The sequence below is a fragment of the Lathyrus oleraceus genome, chromosome 4 (assembly GCF_024323335.1).
Source record: "Lathyrus oleraceus cultivar Zhongwan6 chromosome 4, CAAS_Psat_ZW6_1.0, whole genome shotgun sequence".
Lineage (NCBI taxonomy): Eukaryota > Viridiplantae > Streptophyta > Magnoliopsida > Fabales > Fabaceae > Lathyrus > Lathyrus oleraceus.
The window spans coordinates 252,076,184-252,097,202 of record NC_066582.1 but is presented as its reverse complement, the minus strand read 5'-3'; the positions used below and the strand labels follow the sequence as shown (position 1 = coordinate 252,097,202).

At 36.8% G+C, this 21,019-nt stretch overlaps 1 long non-coding RNA gene across 1 annotated transcript; it reads left to right on the top strand.

Annotated features, from left to right (window-relative positions):
• The first annotated feature begins 2,833 nt into the window (after positions 1 to 2,833).
• Positions 2,834 to 4,406, top strand: LOC127074917 (uncharacterized). The gene is made up of 2 exons (XR_007786139.1): positions 2,834 to 3,411; positions 4,147 to 4,406. It is a non-coding gene; the product is annotated as an uncharacterized LOC127074917 (long non-coding RNA).
• Positions 4,407 to 21,019: the final 16,613 nt, after the last annotated feature.

Genomic DNA, 21,019 nt, shown 5'->3' with positions numbered 1-21,019 from the left:
AGGCTTCATTATCCTAATCGCCCAGTAGACATGGGTGATGACATGGACCTGTAATGAATAACTAAAGAGAGTCAGTTAAGAGGGGGAACCACTTACTCCATGTTTCTAGGAAGACTAAGTCTTTCCTTGACCATTCCTTAGTCATGAAGGTGGGGCATAACCTCCCACTACCTTTATAACCCAGGCCCAAGAGAGCCTCTATAAATATCTCTCCTCGGAAGGGAGAAGGGATAAAATCTAAGTAATACACACTCTCCACTACTCAAAGAGCATTATGCTCTCAGGAGCCATAACACACTACTAATCTAACCGCCCGCATGCAACCCAGCTGTGTCAGTTACCAGTAGGGCCTCTCACCTCACGTGAGACGGTCCCTTAAACAACCTTAAAACACAAAGTGCATGACATATCGCCTCCATCAGCAAGCCCTCACTACCCAAATTATAGTATACCTATTAAGGTCTCTAAGTCCCCCTGCCCTTGTAGGGGAACACACACACCCTGTACTTTTTGACAAGTACAATGATATCCATCGTGAGGCCCAATAAAATTAACTTGGGCCTCAAGATTTTTTTTCCACTTCACAATGGCCATCAGTCATGGTGACTGTGACCTTATTCACGAAAGGACGACGAAGGTTCGATAAATCATGACGGAGGTGTTCCAGATCGACTTTAATCAAAAGCATCAAACATGCACTAGCAAGTCCATCATTGGTCTCTTCAATTGTTAAGGTAATGCGGAGATCTCTCTCTCCGAAATTCATTTTATGTAGCAAGCAATACATGAATTCTTCGTCATTAAATTCTGAACAATCACCCACTATGATTGACGGTTTGTGAAGGAAACCCATGTCGTCCCCTAGCTTAGAAGTCTTGGTCTTCCTAGAAGGAGGAAAGAGGGAACTCGTAATAGCTGTGATATACTTGTTGATCCTCATAGTGGGGATAACCATGATATGGATGAGTTTATATACTGGAAAAACTCCGAAGACCTTTTTCCTCGTCATCTCACATAAATAGTTTTCAATCAAACTATTTTTGCAACTTAAGGTACATAACTCAACTTACATGCTCGCCTTTTCTTCTAGCGGGTCACATGTGGATTAAGATAAACAGAGTAGCATAACAAAGTCGACATGTCGGTAAGATGTAAGTCATTTTCAAGCTTTGCATTAATTAAGAGATAGGTGATTGTATTTCTAATCAGATAGTTTCTCTAAGAATTTATTTCAATGGATAATGGAGGAAGTCAATCTAAAAGCATGAAGGTGTTTTGTCCTTTGTGAGGATGTGTTGCACCGTGGAAAATACAGAGTCACCATCTAACTTTATTTATTCCAAAGGAAAGAGAAAATATCGATAAAAGCATTAGAATAAAATAAGATGGTCATCGCAACTAAATTCGGGTTCCGAAGTCAGTTATGTAAGGGGAAGGTATTAACACCCCTCACATCCGTTGTACTCAACGGGAACCATTTTGATTGTTCTTTGCACGAATGAGTGTCATTATCTAAGAGTTACTTGTGATTGGTTTTAATTAAGGGGACAAAATAAGTTTTTTTAATTAATGTGCTCGCCAAGATTTTGAAATCCTATGCCTACGTATTCCCATAGTGCAATGAGAAAATCAGAGCTTCATAATTCGTGGTAGAAAATAAGTGTTTGTTGATTGTTTTTATTGAACAATGTTATCGTTCGCGTTCTAACAGTTCAACATTGCTCGTATACTTGCGTAGGAAAGACTTAAGCATTTGTTTGTATTGCGGTAGAAGGGACGCGTTTGGGTCGCATTCTAGCAGTCAAACATAGCTTGTATGCTCACGTATGGAATGTTTAAGCGTTATTTGTATTACGGTAGAACGGAGATAACGTGTCCTTTTTGAAAGGTTTTGAATTCCCTAAGGTGAGAAAATTGTATCTGATTGATTGACACTGATTTTAAGTCTAAAGACGGATATTCAGATAGGGAGCTCTACAGTAGTGTCTGAACATTTGGGGAGAGAGAGTCTACTTCCTCATCCTTTTTCTCCCTTTAATTATGAAAAATTTCCTTGATTTGAATTGCACTGAAGTCTATGAATGGAGGTGGATACTTTTAATAGTGAGTCCTACGTCCCGTATTCAAAGGTATTCATAATAAGGATATGAATGCTCATTCTCATTCTTCTCCATTTCTTAAGGCTCATGGCGCATAATTCACATCATGATTATTAAGTGATTTTGAACTTATTTGCAAAAACTAACTTTAGTTTTAAATTGATAATATAATGACATGATATAAAAGGATTATAGTACCAAAAACATGGGGAATTCTACTAATGTTGTCATTCAAGTATTGATTACCTAATTTCTTAGGGTTTTAAATGGGAACGGCCTAAGGGAGCATGCATGGATTAAAGCCTAAAGTCTATTTCGAATTAAATGAATAAATTATTTTTAATGATCTTATTTGATTAAAAATTGATGGAGCATGTTATAAGTCACATGTATTGATTTTCAATCAAGCATACAAGCAATAATTTCAAGAATTATGATCCATGAATGGAAGTAATGCTAAGGTTATGAGATTAAAGAAAAAATATTAAAACCCTAATTCCTAAGTAACCCAGTAATTAAAATTCAACAAAAACATAATCTAACAATGCTGACTAATATTCAATTAAATGTCATTGTTATTATTATCTAAACATCCTAAAAATGAAAATAAAATAAAAAATAAATGATAAATAAATTAAAGAAGGCTCCAGGGGGTGCAAAGCCTGAACCAGAGGATGTGGCCTCATTGGGGGCGCACGGGGCAAGGACCGTAAGCCCAATGTTTTTTTGCTTGGTTTTTAGAAACACCAAAAAAGGGGTGTTGAAAAAGACTCAGGGGGTGCACCCAGTGATGTTGTAATGGGATTTTTGGAATGAGTTTTAGTCCAATTGAGAAATCAGTGGGAAAGAGAGACTTTGTCTCTCACTTCGTAACCTCCATCTCCTTTTACTCTCTCTTACTCTTCGGTCATATGACACACCGAAAATCGTCCCGCCGCGCCAGAGGCGGTGGGGCTCTACCAATCTCGTGATTTCTCCTACAATTATGACTTTCTCCCCGTGTTCTACCCAACCCGTACGTTCTTGTTTTTCCAGAAACTAATAAATCTCTCTAATTTTGCCCAGAACCCAAAACCCTGAGAAATTTTCATGTAAAATTAAATAACAAACATGCCATGATTTAAGCTACAACCTCAGGGTTATCAATCAACAACAGAAGTACTACAACATGGTATCAAGAAAAGGAAGAAACAGTGAAGAATGAAAGGGAGTTCGAAGGCTTACCTACAAAGTTGAGATGCGCTCTGGTGGTTGTTGAAGTAAGTTGAAGATGAAAAGCAAAGAAACCAGAGAGGAGATTCCAAATGCTCGTGTACGAATATGCTTGATCTTTTGAATTAAATCTTCTTTTTCCTCTTCTTTTGTTCTTTTGAAATTGATTGAACCTAGTCTGTAGGATATTGTGATTGATGTAGATGGATTATGAATAACTGTAGGAGAAGTATAGCTCTACTCTTTTAGAGCTTTAATGTGAAGCACTGAGGAGTATCTAACAGGAGCTCTAATAGAGGTTTGGAGAGTGAAATTGAAAGAGAGTTGCATAGAAAAGAGAGTGAAGTGGGGTTGATTGGAGAGAGAATGAATGTGTAATCTTTGTGATCCATGAGGATGGTTGCTTAAATAGGAGAGGTTGAAGGAGAAAATATAGGGGAATTGTAAAAAACTTGGGTAGCTTAGGGAAGGTTTTAGTTAGCAGTTAGGGCAGCCGTTAATTGGGAGGTTGAAGGTTTTTAGAGTTAGTTGGAATGGAAAGGAAACCGTTAGGATTTTAACAGTGTTAATGAGTAGGTTAACAAGCTAACTTAGTTGGAGTTTTGACTGTTAGTTTATTAGTTAGTTCATTTAGAGTTGGTTACAAGTGGTCTGTTGAATGTGGCTTGGAGAGTTCAAGGTGGTTAGTTGGTTACTTGAAGAGGGAAATTGATGGTTAATGTGAGGTTAGCTGATTAGCTAAATTGTGTTTGAAACTGGAGTTAGTTAATGGTTATTAGGACTGATCTGTTGTTTTTTCTTATGGAAATGTGATAAATTGGTGTATGTCATGCAGGTTTGGCCAAGTATGATGCACATGCCGAGTAAATTGAAGAAAATAAGAAAATTGGAAGTGAATCATAATGAAGATGCTAAATTAAAGAGAGATTGGTCTAGGAATATATTTTAGGTCAAAGGTCAAAGTTTGTTCAATTGTTGATCCAAAATTGGGTGTTCATGTATTTTCATTTTTGATTTTATTTGTAATGTATTCTAACACTTGAATGTAAGTGGTCCTTGACTTGTCTTATGTATGCAATAAGATACTTTAATTTCCTTCCCTTTTACAATTTGAATGAATGAATCAAATTGAATGTCTTAATCCAAACTAACAACTCATCCAAACCCAAATTAAGAACTCCATAAGACTTGGTTAATTGTTTGACTAGAAGTCAACGGTTGACCAAAATTCAACAAGGTCATAAATGACTTCCAAACCCTTCTCTTATGATGTGTATCAATACCAATATCCATGATTGGACTTGAAATAGAGAGACTTCCTGAAATTAGGTCAAGAAGTCAACTTTCAAAGTTGATTTTGACCAAAAAGTCAACTACATCACAAAAGCTTCCGATCCAGGTAATCTTAACAAGACTTCTTAGGAATTAAAGCTGTGATCCCCCGTGTTGATAAATAATTAACACAATGGTCAGAATAGAACCTTAACCACAAGAATCCCTATAATCACCACATGAGTAGGGAATTAAACCTTAATCCACTGGATCATGTGATAATCCATGCCTTTGAGGAATTAAGTTACCCAATGAACATCTTTGTCAAAGAACCTTTGGCCCAGTGACATTTCATGATGCTGATGAATGAATGACTATTCAAATGAATGTTATGTATGACTCCTAAATGAATTGCCAAGAAGACTATGTATGTAGATGAGTCCAAGCTATAAGCCAGATGGAAATTTAAAAATGGGAGGAAATATTTTAGGATATGATAGATGCCCCTATTTAATCATTTTGAACCTGAAGGTATGAATAGTAATGACTTTCAGGCGTTCGAGGTAGGATATGATTAAATACGAAGATCGAAAATTTGCACCCCGAAGGGAAATAATAAGTAGAAGTGTTTATGATATTTTTTGCATTGCCTCCACTAATGAGTTTTGGCAGGTATTGGTAGTTGAAATATTTTCGTAAGGTTCCACAGAGGTAAGTAATAAAGTGTATAGAGGTACTTTGAAAAAGGCAGATGTTGATACTTTCTCGTGCAAAGGGTAAAGACATTTGTCAAAAGGAAAGTGAGACTTCGATGGGGGATAAAGTTTCTTGCGCAAATGATGGAGAAAAGACATTGTGGGGATTTAAAGAAAGACTGGTCATCAACACTGTGGTTGGGGGAGTAAATTGTATGACGTCGGCACGGTGACTGGGAACAACAATAATCAATATCAATACGACAACTGGGATAACAACTGCTCATCATCAACTCTGCGGTTGGAAGCAAAATATCAATACGAATGAGTATTAGAGGGTAGGAAAGATAAGGTCAACACGAACGAGCGTTGGAAATCAATACATATGAGTATTGAAATATGAGATTTGTACGGACGCATGTTGTAGATCAAAATTAGTCATAATAGACGAGTGTTGGGGAAACAAGGTCAACACAGACGAGTGTTGGGGAAACAAGGTCAACACGAACGAGTGTCGGTAATCAATATAGACGAGTATTAAAAAGGTAAGATCCACACATACGAGTTTTAGAAATCAATACAACCGAGTATTTAAAAGGCAAGAATAACACAGGCGAGTGTTGGAAATCAAAGATCAACACGGACGATTGTTGGAAATCAATACGGAAGAGAAAAATGAGGCACTTCAAAGGAAATTTACCGGGAATATCAGCTGAGAGATTTGTAGGGAATGGAAGGATTTTCCACTACAAAAGGTTATGGAGAATTGAAAAAGTAAAAGAGTATGTCGTTTCCTCACGTAAAAGGCAAATGAGGATTCCTTAGCAAAATGCCAAGAACATATATATGAAGGTGAATTTGTTTTCTCATGCAAAAGGAAATGAGAATTCCTTCGAAAAAGGCTAAAAAGAAGGATGAAAGTAAGTGATGATTTCTAGTGCAAAAAGGCAATGAGAAATCATTGGCAAAAGGCTAAGAAGAAGGATGAAAATGAATATGATTTCTCATGCAAAAAGGCTATGAGAACTCCTTAGAAAAAGGATAAGAAGGCAAATAAAGGTTGTTCTTGCCAAAAAAAACACTAAAATGTCGACTTTCTTGTTCTAGTTCAAGGAGAGTATAAAATGAATAGTTGAAGTGTCTGTTATATGAGTTTTTTTTTGCCTTATCCTCAAAATATCCTCTTATTTATAAGTCTCCTTCTCCAACTGCCTAACTCTTAAAATCCTTCATAAATTCCCCTATCAATAACATCAGCGTCCCTTTATAATTTCTTTTTAACAGATTCCTCTTCAATAATTATAACTCATTTCCATAATGTATCATATTGTAACCATCTCTTGTAAACCTTCAAATGGCATTCGGCCTTGTCTTCGGGTCCGACTTGTACTGATGGGATCATTCTCAGTTTGTAGGAGGTCGTATCTGTTATGCCCCTTCTGATGCCCCAACCAGATTCCGATTAGTAGATTTGATTGTTCTACCCGGATTGCGACTTGTAAATGGTAGCATGACTACCCAACCTAATGACCTCACCCTACTCGATTGTTATTCCAATTTGGTAGTAAAGAGCTTAGATGCACTAGTAAGTTCCGTCGATCTCATACCTCAGTTGGTCAACTTAATTTTCTAGGATGTACATAAGCCCCCCGAGCATGAGATCTGAAAGGTTGAAATGTTCCGACCAAAGATGACAAAATTTTTCTTTTTATGCCCGATCTACCTATATTGTGATATTCGTTTGTGGCGACGTGTCTTTAATCACAACAACGTATCTTCATCAGATTTTCCCCTTACTAAGTAATGATGATTTTTCATGGGGATTTTCTCCTTCTTTATGATTATAAGCACTTCATAGTATTTAAGCCTTTTATCAAGATTTTCTATTTACTAAAATATTCCCCCTATCTTCTGGTTTATCGTTCATTGGGAGGAGACTTTTCTTCTTCTAAGCACATTTTCCGAGTTGTCATTCGTCTTCCCAGACTAGGTACATTTTCTTTTCATTTCCTTCTCCTTTTATTCCATGGTTATTATTGATACATGTGATGATGATATCAAACACCGAGAACCTTGAGTGCTCGTGAAATAAAAGATCTTATGGATTTTTCGTGAAAGGATGTAGGGATAGTCTAACCCAGGTTGAATTTGATCATATTGTAAAGGATGCTTACAATGATACAACCACCTCTTTTAGCAATTCTTACTATGATTCTTCTTCATCAGGTTCATCCGTAGAGGTGATGATCGAGATCACATAGTCATTTGATCAACAGGTAATGAGTTACGACCATAACTGCATATATGAGATGGAGATAGCTAAACTTCGATCTTTGAGGAACATATCTTCTACTAGAAATGAAAATAATGTTGTTTTGGAACCTTGTATTCCTAGGGAATGAGTTTGGGTAGCCCTTCCTAGGGGAGTTAAAGATGAATATTTCCATTTCTATGTCGGGGTATTGGAAGAATTTAGTATTCACCTTCCCTTTACCGATTTTGAGTCTAATCTATTAAAAACCCCAAACACTACTCCTTCTCAACTTCGTCCTAATAGTTAGGGTTTATCAAGGTATTCGAAATAGTTTGTGAGACTTTAGATATAGAACCCACCATGGGCTTATTTTTCTCCTTTTTAAAAATCAAAGGCGTTGAGAAGGGCGGATGGGTGACCATTAGTGGTCTCCCCGGTAAGAGTTTTCTCCAAGCTTATACCACCAACTATAAAGGTTTCAAATACCGATTTCTTCGTATTAGATGCGGACTGAGATGTCCTCAAGTAATATACGAATTAGAAGGATCTCATTATTTCCCAATCTATTGGACTGGGAATCCTCTTTCGGTCTCTGGGTTTGATTTTGATAAGTTAAGCGACCAAGAACTTAGATCCCTAGCCATATTGAACTCCTTCCGTATGATGAAGGTCTGGGATCTATTATCTTTATCCGAAGATCATATGCTTTTTTTGGGTAATGTTTGCTTATTTATTTTGCGTACCACTCGTGATGTCATCTTGCATTCTACTAAATTCTATTCTCGTTTTGTTTTCAAAAATAATTACTGACATCTCTGTTAAGGAGCAGAAATGGCTGATGCTAGATGCCCGATTGGGAAATCTAATCTCTGATATGTGAGATTGGTGGGAATGACCACACCAGGTCGTTTAATGAATTCAAGTTCTGGAGCAATAGTTTCTATGGATTGAAATTCCTCTACGCTCATCTGAATGTTATGGAATACGTGAACAAGGTGAAGACTATAGGACGACAAAAAATCTGATCCAAAACATCAACTCTTACTTGATGAGATGTTTTGTTTTAACCCATGGACTGTTTGAAGCCAATGATGAAAGTGAACAAAGTGAGACAAAACTAAGCCAAGAGGTTACTCAATTAAGGGAGAATCAGAAAGCACAAGCAATAAGGCTATCCAACCCGGAGAAGCAATTACTAGAGGATAAAACTAGGAGGGAGAAATTGGAGGCTATGAATCAGGAGTTAAAATATATTGTTAACCAACAAACTGAGAAAATGAAGTCGCTTCAGGATTCAAAGGTCCAGTTTCAAAGCTCTTTGCATAAAGCTCAAATTGATGTTCTTGACGTCGGTGACACCTCCTTTGATAGGGCCAAAGCTCAAACTTTGTGCCTTTATCCTGACCTTGACCTATCCGAGATAGATTTCTTCAAGGTCGTAGTTAATGGTCACCTTGTGGATATGGAAGACGCCGAGCTCCCTCCTACTGATGAGCCGATCCAGGAGACCTCACTATTAACAATAACCCCAAAGTTGCGGGTGAGGACAAAGACGAAGAATAATTTTTAGTCATCCATTTTGTAATGTTTTCAAGATTACTGGATTTTTCCTTTTTGTTTTGTATTCGGGTCCGGGTATGGCCCACACTGTGACTTTTTCATATTTTATTTAATGCTTATTGGTTGCCTTTTATCTTTACAAATGTGTTTCGAGATGATTTTTACAGAGGATTTAAATGCTTGTTGAGTTTGATGAATGCCTGACTTTCTCCAAAGCTTTTCAGGATACAATTTATGTATTCCTATCTAGCCATCTAGTAGATATTGGTCTTATCATTGTCGAGTATGACCAAAATTATTTTAGACATAGTAAATCGTCTATGACAAAGTCGATCAGGAAAATCTCGGAGCCTCGGTTAAGAACGTCTTCTTGTTTAATCCCCCGACTCATGGCTAATCGGGGAAAATTTATTTTGGTTTTCGACCCGTGGTTGTTTGTAAAGAGTGGCCGGTTCTAGATATGAATCAGAAAGCCCCAGCGGGTTCTCGACTAATTGTATTTTGGTTTTTACTGTGTTAATGCATATTATTGTCATCGAGATTGAGATAACTCGTGTGTGTTTTCGAATTAGCGAGGACCAAATCCTGATATCTTTTTAGATGATCATAGGTTTTTGGCCAAATCCGAGTATATCTTGCTTTATTCTTTGCATGACCCATGTGAGTTGGGGTCTGAGAATATTTGGTGTGTTCTAAACCAAAAACCATTCTCATTGGATTATCAATTCATAATCACTTTGTTGTTGGTCATCCATTACAGATGTGTTTTGCCGTGTTTAGATGCCTTATGATTTCCTTTTACGATAATATTTGTTAATTACCTTACTTCGAACACGGTCCGGATAACTTCAGGTAGATCATGTCAGATATTGTCTTGTGATAATTTATCCAAAAACCGCTTTAAAGTGAAAGGTTTTTTTAACTTTGTATGATCGACGTTCAGAGTCCCCGGGTGTTGATGCTAAATGGAGGTCAGAGGCTTTTATTTTGCATGACCCGGATGAAGCCGATTATGCTAAAGGCTTCAAGTGTGCTTGGACTTCAGTTAGGCCAGAGGTTTCATTAAATGTTACTCGGTTGAAGTCGATTATGCTAGAGGCTTGAGATGAAAATGATGCTTGAGATGAAAATGGCATGGCTCCCAATTCAGGGTAATGACAAGGTTTTGGCCCCATTTGACAACTTAGCCCTTTCCAAAATTGAGGACCTTAGGGGTTGAATTGATGCTTGAGACTCGAAGCATATTTGTAGAGGAACTCATTATGAACATTTGGCTCCAAGAATTTTATCAATTGGTTGAAATTGAAGAAGTTATGGGGTTTGGACCAAAAGTAAACCATACTTGCAAATTAGGTCAACCAAACTTGTGTCAACTTGTGCAAACTTGAAGTTCTCTTGCATCCCAAGCTAAAATGATAATGGAATGAGCATCCCTTAAAGAGAACTTGATTAAAGCTTGAATGATCTTAAGGATGGCTTGAAGGTTGAGTGATGTGGCATACACATATGAACCAACCTTAAATCAATGAACCACACTTGCATCTTTCTTGACCAAAATGACCTTTGTTTTGTCTTGAATTGAAGCATGATCACCTATAGGAATAAAGGAACAAACAAGTAACATCTCTTATTGATGCTTTGGTTAGTTGATGAGTAAATCAAAATGAAAAAGACCCTAATGTTAAGATCAAAAAAAGAATGTGGCCATGCTTGTGAGCCAATGACCAAATCCAAAAGGTCATGCTAAAGTTATGATGATGAAAGATATGATTCCATGTATGCAAATGAAACTAAGAAAAAGGTAAAAAAAAAAGGGAGGGTAAATTTTGGGGTATGACAGTTGCCCCTATTTAATCATCTTAAACCAAAAGGTGCGAATCGTGTTACCTTTTCGGGTGTTCAAGGTAGAAGGGGATTAAATACATAAATATCCAAAAAATTGCTCATTGAAAAGGAGTTGTGATAAAAGGTAAGTGTAAGGAGTAACAAGTAAACGTGCTGGTTTGATATGTTTGGGATTGACTGAAATATTCCTCTAGGGAGATAGATCAGATGTAAAAATAAATGTTTGATATGCATGCTTTATGCAATGTATGATTGTTTATTCATGATGCATATGCAATGAGAATTATAGGGTATCAAGGTGTGGCCTTTTTGTTGAAAGGTAGACTTCAACTCGTCGATATCCACACTAGAAAACCTGCAAGGAAGAGCTTCTTGTTACTACTGCTGTTGGGAAATTCCAACTAGCTGAGGACTTCCATATGGCTCTACTGGGGAAGAAAGATGAATGATCTAACCGAGCAGTTATGTGTTCGTGTGGCAAGTGCATACTGTAGACTACCAATCGTCCACTAGGGAACTTTCAATAATCAAAGCAATGCATAAAGTATATCTCTTGATTTAACTTTTATTATTCTCGAAGTTTTATAGCATTATGTAATCAAGATTGACACTTATTTTGCAAACAAAATGCGGAAAAACAAAAATAGAAGTGATTGAATAATGACTGAATTTCATTGATTGTGAAATTTTTTGTACATATGAGGTGTGTACAAGGATGCAAAAATCCTTAAAGAGGAGATTACAAAAATTGAAAAATAAATTAAATGGCAATGGGAAATTTGTTTGATTTTCCACTGGTTACAACATTGACTGTTATTCACTATAACACTGGGCTCCAACACTTTGCTTCAGTTGATGATGATTGGATTGATCTGTTACTGTCTGAGGTCAAGCTGATGGTGAGATAGACTCAAGAGATACAATAAAATGCATTTATCCCTAGCTTTTGCATGGAATGTTTATTATTATTATTTTTCATCGGGATACCCATTTTTGTCTAAGTCGCCATTTCGGGTTTTCAACTTAGCGGGCTTGTATATTTTTTTCGTTTTATCCCTAAATTTTGCATGGACATTTCTTTTTTTTTGTCCATCGGGATAGCCATTTTTCCTAGATTGGTTCTTGCAGATGTCAATCTATCAGGCTTTATATTCATCATTTTTTTCTAGGCATAATATTTCTAGATTGTATCTGAATTCACCGGCATCGGCAAGTCATCCCCATCCATCGTAGTGAGACTGAGAGCCCCTCATGAGAATGCCTTTTTGACAATGAAAGATCCTTTATAGTTGGGAGTCCACTTGCCTCGAGGATCCGAGTGTATAGGAGAGTATCTCTTGAGCACGAGTTCACCTACTTGGTACACGCGAGGGTAAACCTTCTTATCAAAAGCTCTTTTGAGGCGTCTTTGGTACAACTGATCATGGCAGACGACCGTCAAATGCTTCTCATAAATGAGATTCAGCTGATCATATATGGATTACGCCTATTCAACTTCATCGAGATCTGCTTCCATGATGACTCTTAAAGAGGGAATTTCAACTTCAATAGGAAAAATAGCCTTCATTCCATATACCAGTGAATAAGGGGCTGCCCCAGCAGTAGTGCACACTGAAGTTCTATAGCCATGCAAAGCAAAAAGAAGCATCTCATGACAGTCTTTATACGTCTTGACCATATTTTGGACAATCTTCTTGATGTTCTTTTTAGCTTCTTCGATAGTGTCATTCATCTTGGGTCGGTATGGTGAAGAGTTGTGATGCTCGATCTTGAATTCTTGGCATAACTCACTCATCATTTTGTTGTTTAGGTTACTTGATTTGTCAGTAATAATCTTGCTAAAAACACCGTAGCGACAAATTATTTCTTTCTTTATAAATCATGTAACCACTTGTCTTATAACATTAGGATAGGAAGCAACTTCAACCCACTTTATGAAGTAATCAATGGCAACCAGAATAAAATGATGACCATTAGAAGCTTTCGGTTTGATCATACCAATCATGCCAATACCCCACATGGAGAAGGGCCAAGGAGAAGTCAAAACATTTAATGGAGTCGGAGGAACATAGATCTTGTCACCCAATATCTAACATTTGTGACATCTCGTGACAAAGTTATAACAATCAACCTCCATGGTTGTCCAATAATAACCAGCTCGAAGGATCGTTTTGGCCAGGGTATGCCTTTTAGCATGTACACCTTCACAACCCTCATGGATGGACCTTATGATCGTGATTGCTTCGTGTCTATCCACAGATTTGAGCAACATGAAATCACAATTCCTCTTGTATAGCATATCCCAATTCAGGAAGAACTTAGCAGAAAATCTTCTAAAATACTTCTTATTAGTGATGGATGCTTTCTCGGAATACTCTTGTTTTTCCAAATATCCCTTGATGTCATATAACCAAGGCTTATCGTCAGATTCGGCCTCCATTACTAGACAGTGCGCTGGTTCATCCAACTGGTCAATATGGATGGTGTAACGCCTCAAATTGCTTTCAGGATTACCGGCTGACCCCACAAACCAACACGGGTCTTTTCAGCATGCTTTGTCCTCACTCACACGCTTTCCAAAAAACTTCTTAGAAGGTCACCCATCCATATACTACTCCAAGCCAAGCACGCATAACTATGGAGTTCTTATCTGTTAGGCTACCGAAAAGAAGACGCATCTTGTTGGTATAGGTAGTACCAATTAATCCTTATAAGCCTTCCTTCAACCATGCAGTCCCATACCTGCACGGCCTCAGGATCCCTCTTATTCCGATGTGAATTTGGTTTTTCCTTATAAGCTTCTAGGAGTATCTCATTGTCATGCTTTGTGCATCGACATCCACTCCCCCTCCCTCGGGTGTAACATGTAACCACTCTCCTCCATCTTTGGCCTCGGGTGTTACAGATGGCAGGTGCTTCATTCTTCCACTTAACTTTAAACATGGATGCTAGAGTAGCTATAACATCTACTAACTCATTCTCTCCCCTTATGATATAATTAAAAGTGATTTCATCAAAATAGGAGTCAGCTTCACCATGTGTTCTTTGTGTGGAATCAACTTCTTATCCCGAGTTTCCCAGTCTCCTCAAACTTGATTGATCACTAAAGCATAGTCCCCATACACCTTAAGAATATTGATTCTCAAATCAATGGATGCTTTGATACCGTAGATACATGCCTCATATTCTGCCATGTTGTTGGTGCAGTCAAAGCATAATCTAGCGGTGAATGAGATGTGAAAACTAGTCGAAGATGTGATAATTACCCCTATCACATGACCTTTTTCATTAGAGGCATCGTCGGACACGAGTGTCTATCGCGATCCTGGTTCGGGTCCTTCGTCAGTGCCTGGAATATTGCAATCTCGAATGAACTTGATGTCCTCATCAAAAAATTCAAATTTCATTGGGTGATAACCCGCCACGGGTTGATGGGCAAGGTAGTCATACAAGACGCTCCCATTGATAGCTTTTATGGTTACATACTTAATGTCATACTCGGTTAACATCATTTGCCACCAGGCAATTCTTCCACTGACAATGTACTTTATTGGATCCATTTTGGATATTAACAAAGTTGTATGGCAAATCATATATTGTCTTAGGCGTCGATCTTCCTAAGCTAAAGCACAACAAGTTTTCTCTAATAGTGACTATCTGATCTCACACTCGGTGAACTTATTGCTCAAGTAGTAGACTGCATGCTCTTTTCGGCCCATGTCATCATGTTGACTTAATACATAATCCATTGATTCATCTAACAAGGTAAGATACATGATTAGTGGCCTACCAGGAACAAATGGTTTCAAGATCGGTGGTTCTTGCAAGTACTTTTTTATTTTGTCAAATGCCTCTTGACAATCATTGTTCCACATGATCACTTGATTCTTTCTTAGTAATTTGAAAATCGGTTCACAGATAGACGTGAAACGAGAGATGAACTTTGAAATGTAGTTAAGTCGTCCAAGGAAACCTGGGACTTCCTTTTGTGTTTTGGGAGATGGCATGTCTTGAATTGATCTGACTTTATCAAGATCCACCTCAATACCCTTATGACTCACAATGAACCCCAACAGCTTGCCGGATCAGACCCCAAAGTTGCACTTTGTAGGATTCAACCTTAGTTTGAATTTCAGGAGTCTTTAGTTTTGGATTTGGAAATCATATTGTCTACATAAACTTAAATCTCTTTTTGAATCATATCATGAAAGTGAGTCATTATAGCATGCTAATATGTTGCCCCTGCATTCTTCAAACCAAATGGCATGACTTTGTAGTAGTAGGTTCCCCAAGGTGTAATGAAAGTTGTCTTCTCCATATCATCTGGAGCCATCTTTATTTGGTTGTACCCTGTATCATACCTCAAATTCACCCTACCTTTAATACAACTTTCATGGCCCTAATTCATATATATATATATATATATATATATATATATATATATATATATATATATATATATATATATATATATATATATATATATATATATATATATATATATATTATATATATATATATATATATATATATATATATATATATATATATATATATATATATATATATATATATATATTCATCATCTCATGACCTCATTTGTATTTGCATTCACAACAAGAAGGCATGTTACATAGGCTCAAGGCATGGTGTTCATATCTGAGGATCACCAAGGTCACTTGATCATATTGGGGTATTTACAATCCACCCTAAACCCTATATTTTTTGGCTTTGGTTCTTAACTAACCTCTTGACCCAAGAAACCCTACTTACGGGTGCTCATCTTTAGTGGTTCACCTGATCTTTGTTTTGGGCCTGAAACCCTAGCTTATGGGGTTTTGCCTTAGGTATTGCTTGATGCGTTGCTTGTGCCCTAAAATCCTAGATCTTCCCTCTTGCTTCCATTCTTTGACTTATAATTTGAAAACCCTACTTCATGGAGATTGCATTTGGTCATTTCATCATGCATTAGCCATTAATCATCTAATTGGGCTATTTGGTTTAACATGTTTGACTTTGGACTATGCAAGTGTGTATGAGACACCAAATTCATACGCATTCTATTCCATTTGAAAAAACTGGTGCAATAACAACTAGGGGCACCAAAGTCAGGCCCAAATGAGAGTGGCAAGTTGGTACAGGTGCAGCCAAACATTGAATCCCAAGAAAGCTCAAAAATTGCTAAACTCGGATACAAACCAAATGAACTTCATAAGGTGAGGGGATCATGATTGTTCCACCAAAAGCATTCTTTCTACGAAGCATAAGGATGGAAAAGGAATTGCAGGTTCCACCTCACTCACCCTTAGCCAACAAGTTTCATTTTTGTCACTTTTTCGGGCTCATACGAACTCAGTGATTTTAACGCTGAACCCTTACCCTAATCACTCCCTCAGCTTCCCTATAAATAAGCATCCTTCTTCCTCCAAGAAAGAAGCTTGAAAGCCATTGAATCCCTGCAAAAATCACCATTCATTTCTCTCAAAAATAGAGCATACGGTTGGAGTGTTTGAACCATTTTCAACACAACAAAAACATTCCAACACCTTCCCTGAACCTCCCTGAAGCTAACCGAATCAATAGGAATGGATGAAATACCTTCATTCGAGCTCCCCAAATATGTCAGAACCTGTACTTGAACCTTTTTCTAATAAGGTAGTTAACACCACCATTTCGTTTCAAACAAATTACAACAATGCTCCTCATGTTCCACTGATGCTTAACCCCATGATTTGAGTTTCAATCCATGCACATACACCATTTAATTTTTGTTTTAGGTTTTACTTTTTGTTCGTGTTTGGCTGAAATTTTCTATACTCATAGCCAATAAATGGCTCATGAGTATGGAAGGATCAACAATGATCAAATGGGAAGTGGAATCCATGATTGATTCCACTTAAAACCTTGAGTTGTAGAAGTGAGATTTTCAAGTTGGCTCGAGGTTGAAGAAGATGTCAACGATTGCTTCCCGTGTTTCCCTTTTCCATTTAAATTTAAAAAATTTACATGAAGTGTTTTCATTGGTTGTTTAAGATGATGTGGCCTCCTGGGTTGTGTGTGTTAGTCAATGCGCGTGTGTGTTATTCCTCTTGATTAAGACCATCCAACGCACATACCTTTTTAAGTAATCAAATCCTATGGTTGTTGTTGGTCCATTTGTTTATTTTCAATTTGTATTTTTTATATATATTCATGAGCGTGTTTAAGTATCAGTTGAGCAAGCTTGGCCTACTGGTTTACCATTTGGCCTGTAACCCCAAGGCCAGGGGTTCGAATCCTGGCGCCCTTGCATTTCATTTTATCTCAACCCTTTTTTTATGTTTTCATTATTTGTTTTCATATTTTTCTCCTTTTAATTACTTATTTTTATTTTAATCAACTTCTTTTTTATTATTTATTCTTTTAATCAAATATTTTTTTCGAATAAATTTCATCCATATTCCTTATTATTATTATTATTATTATCATTTTGTTCTTTTTTTATTTAGACATTTTGACCTTATAGTTGGTCTTGGTTGATGACAATCTATTGATCATTGGTAATTGATCCTAGGGTTGAATAAATCTCAAATACTTCAAATATGTTGATGAATGATCAGTGGATCATTCATGACACTTTGAGGTATTAATAGGTTGCCCTTAGTTGCTCATGTTTGAACCTCTCGATGGTTAGATGAGACCTTCAGTTACTTGAGTTTTTCTTTCTCACTTTCTTTGTGTTGCATTGTTTCCATTGATCATTAACCACTAACCATTTGGAAATTGTTGTGTGACTTGTATCTTATATGACTTTTAACTTGTGATTACTTGGGTCATAAAATCATCCACACTTCAAATCATTGATAGATGGACTTGAGGTTGATACAACCTTCTTTTATCCAAATCTATTTATAGATGATCATGGATCATCTTCAATACTTTACATCAATGATAGGTTATCCTTTGATGCTCCATATTTTGAGTCCTTTGACTTGTGGATAGATAATCCCTCGGTGGATACCTTGTGCAGTTTGACTTCTAACCACCAACTATTATCACTAACCATTGACTTGTTGTCCTAGTTTATCTTATTGTCATTTATCTTTTGTCAATTTAATTTCTTGTCATTTACTTTCCAAACACTTTATTCTCATATTCATCATAATTGTATATATCTCATGCATCTTTATATTATTGTCATTTATTCATTGTCATTGTATAATCAAAAAGAACAAAAACATGGTAAAAACAAAAGACCGAAAAATGCATTCATTTGTGACCCACTGTTGGACTTAGAGGATTCATTAGGACCCCTTGCACTTGGACCTTGTTTTGATCCTTGACCCATTTCTCTGACATGGATTTTCAATTGTGACTTGCAATCTTTTATTGTAAGAATGACATTCATGTCACTATCCTAGGGAGACTTGCTCTTAAGCTCATTATCCACTTGTTAGCATATGTCACTTTGCACACACAAGGCTTTCTCTTGGACTACCTTACCCCTTTATTTCTCGCATTTATTTACTTGTAAATATATATATATATATATATATATATATATATATATATATATATATATATATATATATATATATATATATATATATATATCTCACCATTTCAAAAATTAATAAGCAATAAACCTTTGATCCAACATCAAACGACATTTTCTTAATCAAAATTCAAAAATACAATAAAAAATACGATTAGAATTGTGCACCACGAGCCTTTAGTGGTAGAGAATGAGTGAGAATTGAGCTTTCCTACCCTTACTTTGAATATTTTGGACACAAAACGCTTGGCTTGTTTCTCTGAAATATTCACCTCTGCCCATAGTCTTTAGTGGAATTCTAATAAAAAACATTTCTTTACAAAAAAACTATAAAACAAACATCAACTCATCAAACTATATTTTGCGCCTTAGGGCATCATTCCCAAAACCCTTTTTCAATTTAAAAACAACCAACACACAAACATTTTCTACTTTGAACTACGGAGCTCTAATTCTTCATTTCCCAATGATGATACATAGGCAGAAGAGCCCCAATCCTTGGTGAGCACAATAATTAAAAAACAACTATTTCCCCTCCTTTTTCCTGATAGTAAGATAACATTAAGATAAACACCCATGCATATAGACAATTTAGATGGTTCCCATCAAGTATGATGGATGTGAGGGATGTTAATACTTCCCCCTTGCATAACCGACTTCTGAACTCATATTTGGTTGCGAGACCAATCCTTTCCATATTTTTATCCATAGAGGGTTTTATACATTATTTTATATTTCCTCTCTTATATGAGGAATAAATAAAATCCGATGCGACTATGTGTCATGTAGACATTTTTCAGTTAGTTTTTGTGTAGCGACAGTTGGCGACTCTACTGGGGACCCAATTTCCCTATGCAACTCAATCCTAGCCTAGATTATCTTTTTGCGTGTGTGGGGTTTTATCTTTTTTCTGTTTTTATTATTTAATTGCTTTTCTTTATTTTTGTGGATATTATCTTATCTGTTACATGACTCTGTGAGAATGAGGTACAAAAACAAAAGGATAATATTGATTGCAAAGAAAAACCTTATGGGAAAGCCTCTCTACCCGAGTCTAGAGAGTAAGTCTAAGATAGGAGAGGTTGTGTAGTATGGGCCACCGAGAAACGTTTCTCATAAGGGTCGATACGAGAACCTCGCTTATAATAGATTCTTTTTGAGTATATTGATGACCGTCAAGCTTTTGGCGTAAGCGTCAATATTTTCATAGGAATCCTTGACTCTAAGGAATTTTGATAGAACCTTGAACCATTGTCCAACTATGAACAATGGTCACGTAGTGTACAAAGGGTCGGTACGAAGACCTCACTCAGAATAGATTTCTTTGATAGAGCTGACGCTTGGCAAGTAAATTGACATAAGTGGCAAATAATCAAGGAAATCCATGACTCTGAGAACATTGTCTAGAACCGAATGTCAATAGTCGGGTAGTGCAGGTCCCCGAGAAGCTTTTCTCGCGAGGGTCAGTACCAAGACCTAACCCATAATATATTCATTTGATGGAGTTGTTAACCGACATACTTTTTCCGTAAGAGGAAAACAGTCAGTTGAATCCATGACTTTAGGGTCCCTGTTTCTAAAGAATCCTAGATCATATCCAGCGAGAACCTTGGTTTGAAAAGAAATCAATATTATGCTTCACTCCTTACCTCAGATGTCTCAGAATTATGAACCCATGCTTAAGTACCGTTCCTCCGTTAATCCATTCATCCATGCATTCATGCATTCATGCTTCCACACATCATAAACATAAACACACACACAAAATAAATCTCTTAGTTTCTTGTGTTCATTACAGAAATATAAGGCATTTTCCAAAGTGATCATGAATCCTCCTCCTAGGAAAAACACATTCTCCTTCCGGTACAAGGAACCTCAAATGGACAGTCTGAAAGCCTTAACTTCTAGGGTGACGTCTATCAAGAACAACGAATTTCGTGCAACCTATGGGAACATTCTGGACCTCTTGACAGAGGAAGTGGACTTTGGAGCACTTACCACTTTGGCTCAATACTATGACATCTGTATACAATGTTTCACCTTTCCTAATTTTCAAATAGCTCCAACCTTGGAAGAGTTTGATAAGATTTTGAATTGACCTTTCAAAGACCATAATCCTTTCCCCAATATGGAATAAAATTAAGGTAGAGAAAAACAAGAAAGGGAGGGGGGTGAATTGTTTCCACAGATAGTAAAAACTTTTGCAAATAAAACATACACGAAAAATAATGCTATCAACACAAAAGTTTATCCTGGTTCGCTTGAAATTCAAAGCTACTTCAGTCCACCTGGCCAAAGTGATTTCTCTTTTATCAAGGACTTAATCCACTAATATTTAAAGATTACAACACATAGCATCTAAGTAGATAAAGATCTCTTAGCCCTCTCAAGTTTACAAACTTCAGAAGTCATTTGAGGAATATTTAGTAAGTAATGAAAAAATACAGTTATGTGCTAAGTGCTTCTAGGTAAGTAGAAGTTACACAATATGAGAACAGAAATATTTCACACCTAGGGAAACAACTCGTGTGAAGGAGAATGAACATAA